A 4,656-nucleotide genomic window follows, 5' to 3' on the forward strand; every position below is an offset into this window, starting at 1 on the left:
AAGCTATGCTTTGCACTCAAGTTCCCTGAATTATCCAAACATCGGCGGCTTTAGCCAGAAGACCCTGAAGATGTCCCAATCCAGTGCTTCACAGGCATGACTGAAGACAAGAGTGGGCAGCCATTCTGCATCCTTGCACCGTTGTGAGCTTATCTCAGTGGAGAACGCAGAAATGTTCCTCCACAAAGCTGGAGGCAGAGGCCATGGGGGGCAATAGCACTGGACTAGGAGTTAGGAGACCAGGACTCCCCCTGCTCACCTGCCCCAAACTTGCTGCAAGACCCTGTCCACCACCTTATCTTTGATAAAGGTGGCAGGAATGTACAGTGGAGAAAGGACAGCCTCTTCAATAAGTGGTGCTGGGAAAACTGGACAGGTACATGTAAAAGTATGAGATTAGATCACTCCCTAACACCATACACAAAAATAAGCTCAAAATGGATTAAAGACCTAAATGTAAGGCCAGAAACTATCAAACTCGTAGAGGAAAACATAGGCAGAACACTCTATGACATAAATCACAGCAAAATCCTCTCTGACCCACCTCCTAGAGATATGGAAATAAAAACAAAAATAAACAAATGGGACCTAATGAAACTTCAAAGCTTTTGCACAGAAAAGGAAACCATAAACAAGACCAAAAGACAACCCTCAGAATGGGAGAAAATATTTGCAAATGAAGCAACCGACAAAGGATTAATCTCCAAAATTTACAAGCAGCTCATGCAGCTCAATAACAAAAAACCAAACAACCCAATCCAAAAATGGGCAGAAGACCTAAATAGACATTTCTCCAAAGAAGATATACAGACTGCCAACAAACACATGAAAGAATGCTCAACATCATTAATCATTAGGGAAATGCAAATCAAAACTACAATGAGATATCATCTCACACCAGTCAGAATGGCCATCATCAAAAAATCTAGAAACAATAAATGCTGGAGAGGGTGTGGAGAAAAGGGAACACTCTTGCACTGTTGGTGGGAATGTGAATTGGTACAGCCATTATGGAGAACAGTATGGAGGTTCCTTAAAAAACTACAAATAGAACTACCATATGACCCAGCAATCCCACTACTGGGCATATACCCTGAGAAAACCAAAATTCAAAAAGAGTCATGTACCAAAATATTCATTGCAGCTCTATTTACAATAGCCCGGAGATGGAAACAACCTAAGTGTCCATCATCGGATGAATGGATAAAGAAGATGTGGCACCTATATACAATGGAATATTACTCAGCCATAAAAAGAAACGAAATTGAGCTATTTGTAATGAGGTGGATAGACCTAGAGTCTGTCATACAGAGTGAAGTAAGTCAGAAAGAAAAAGACAAATACCGTATGCTAACACATATATATGGAATTTAAGGAAAAAAATGTCATGAAGAACCTAGGGGTAAGGCAGGAATAAAGATGCAGACCTACTAGAGAACGGACTTGAGGTTATGGGGAGGGGGAAGGGTGAGCTGTGACAGGGCGAGAGAGAGTCATGGGCATATACACACTAACAAACGTAGTAAGGTAGACGGCTAGTGGGAAGCAGCCACATGGCACAGGGATATTGGCTCGGTGCTTTGTGACAGCCTGGGGGGGTGGGATAGGGAGGGTGGGAGGGAGGGAGACGCAAGAGGGAAGAGATATGGGAACATATGTATAACTGATTCACTTTGTTATAAAGCAGAAACTAACACACCGTTGTAAAGCAATTATACCCCAATAAAGATGTTAAAAAAAAAAAAAGACCATTCTTATTTATTGTCCCTACTCCCATTAACTGTGTCACACAAAACAAATGTGTTTTCCATGTGTGCTTGTGAGGCGTGTGCACATGTGAGAATTAGTGTTTGTGCTATTTTTAATTTCCCTGTAATTTCTCAGTTTTCTATATCCCAGGAATGCTGACAAAAAGGTACCTGTGTGGAATAAAAAGCAGAATTTCCCTAAAAAAATAAATAAATAAATAAAAAAATAAAGACCCTGTCCACATCCCATGTTCCCTCTCCTCGCCAGACCTTGGATTCTGAGCTGGATTAGTGACCCATCAGATCTCTTCTGGCTCTATTATGCTGAAGTCTCTCTAAAGAGAGGTAGTAAGTGCTTTCACTCTGTGGCTAAATATACCCACCCCACAGAGCTGGAGTCAATCTTTAAGTACTGACCAAATGAATGAATGGGGGGAGCTCCTGAGATCTAGGCAATTTTGCCAGGCATTCTCTGGGAGGCCTTGGTCCTCAACTGGAATTGTGCAACCAGTGGTTCTATCTCCAAACTGGGAGCTAGGGAGGAAATGGGGGAGCTACCTCAGCAGGCACTGGTCCAGAGCACTGGACCGGGAATCAAGGCCTTTGCACTCTGGGGCCAACCCCAGTGTGTAGTGCCAACTTATGTGCCCTTATTTTTTTTATCATGTGTTTTCTTGATCCACCAGGGCTGAAAATATGCCTACGTCATGTAGAAGGCCTGTTGATACTTTCTTCAGATGTTGGTTTTAAATGTCCTAGTTTTAAAAATAAATTTTTGTTTAATCTCTCACTTAACAGATGGGCATCTATGTTTAACACATAATTTATTCAGTTGGCTGCACTGTAGGTGTCATTCAGATATGCTTGTTTGGAAGACCAGGAAGTGTTCTGGCCTCAGGGACACCTCCTGATTTCAAAGCACAGTGACTGGCGCATCAAAAAACAACTCATTAGTGGTGGTGTTGTTGTTATTGTTGTTGTTGTTTTTAAGGCATAAAAAGGAGAAAGGAATTATTAGGGTTGCCAAATTTAGCAAAGAAAAATGTGGGTGGCCCAGTTAAATTTGAATTTCAGATACACAACAAATAATTGCAATGCTGGGGGCATACTTACACTAGGTCATTATTCGCTGTTTATCTAAAATTCAAATTTAACAGGGTATCCTGTATTTTTTATGGCAACCCTGGAACTAATGCAAGAACAATTCACTAATTACCTCAGAGCATCTGGGCCCTAAATACAGGCTTTGAGTTAAAACAATAGTTAACATTATATTCAATCCTCCCTTGCACACCAGGGAATAAGTGTTCCTGAGTTGTACAAGGTTGAAATCCTCCCTCCCCTGGCTCACATGTCTCAGGGCCTCTGGGCACATAGTCACCTGCAAACAGCAAGACCTTCCTGGGGAAAAGGACTGCAGCCAGTAGGGCTGCTCCACGTAACTCCCTGGTGCTTCCCTTGACTGGTCTGGGCCGGAGAATTGGAGAAGGCAGAGGGTACAAGAACACCTGAGATCTGATTCTTCTCAGGCTTCTCAAAGGTACACTTAGGTTCCTCCAGGTAGAACCATCTGAAGGGGGCTTGTGTGGACTCTTGTTCCCTGACATGATCCTGTTAAATGTAGTTTCCACCCAGGCCTCTGTGACATAGCCTCCCACCCACCATGGGTTAAATTTGCACGTGTCCTTCTCAAGGGCCACAGTTCAGGGCTGTCTTCCACCCAGTCCACCAGGGTTAGCATTCTAGGATTTGTTAAGCAAATGCATCTGAGGCCTGTGGGCAGCCCAGGCTCCCTTACTGGGTTCGGCTGGAGCTAGAGGTTATCCGCACTCTGGGAAGCAGTGAGTTATTATTATTATTATTATTTATTTATTTTGCTGTATGTGGGCCTCTCACTGTTGTGGCCTCTCCCATTGCGGAGCACAGGCTCCGGACGCGCAGGCTCAGTGGCCATGGTTCATGGGCCCAGCCGCTCCACAGCATGTGGGATCCTCCCAGACTGGGGCACGAACCCATATCCCCTGCATCGGCAGGCGGACTCTCAACCACTGCGCCACCAGGGAAGCCCTTTCTTTCTTTTTTTTTTTTTTTTTTCTTTTCTGGACAGGTTGGAAAAATTGAGGTTAAAGACGTCTTTCTTTTTTTTTAAATAAATTTATTTATTTATTTATTTTTTATTTTTTGCGGTATGCGGGCCTCCCACTGCCGCAGCCTCCCCCGTTGCGAAGCACAGGCTCCAGATGCGCAGGCTCAGCTGCCATGGCTCACGGGCCCAGCCACTCCGCGGCATGTGGGATCTTCCCGGACTGGGGCACGAACCCATGCCCACTGCATCGGCAGGCGGACTCTCAACCACTGCACCACCAGGGAAACCCTTTTTTTTTTTTTTCCTTTCTGGACAGGCTGGAAAAATTGAGGTTAAAGACATCTTTTTTTTTTTTAATAAATTTATTTATTTATTTATATTTGACTGCGCTGGGTCTTCGTTGCTGCATGCGGGCTTTGTCTAGTTACAGCGAGCAGGGGCTACTGTTCGTTGCGGTGTGTGGGCTTCTCGTTGCAGTGGCTTCTCTTGTTGCAGAGCACAGGCTCTAGGTGCATGGGTTTCAGTAGTTGTAGCACACAGGCTCAGTAGTTGTGGCTCACGGGCTTAGTTGCTCCATGGCATGTGGGATCTTCCCAGACTAGGGCTTGAATCCAAGTCCCCTGCATTGGCAAGCAGATTCTTAATCACTGCGCCACCAGGGAAGTCCCAAAGATATCTTTCTTGTGGACCATTTTCACTTGGGTGTGAAGAGCCGACAGAGTCTGCCCTCATTTGGGCTGGGAAAGGGGAGGGAAGGGAACATAAAGCTTCCCGTTTCCTCTACAACCATGGGAGGACTTCATGAAGGCCAGGGCTGCCCAC

This window comes from Stenella coeruleoalba (assembly GCF_951394435.1).
Source record: "Stenella coeruleoalba genome assembly, chromosome: 10".
Classification (NCBI taxonomy): domain Eukaryota; kingdom Metazoa; phylum Chordata; class Mammalia; order Artiodactyla; family Delphinidae; genus Stenella; species Stenella coeruleoalba.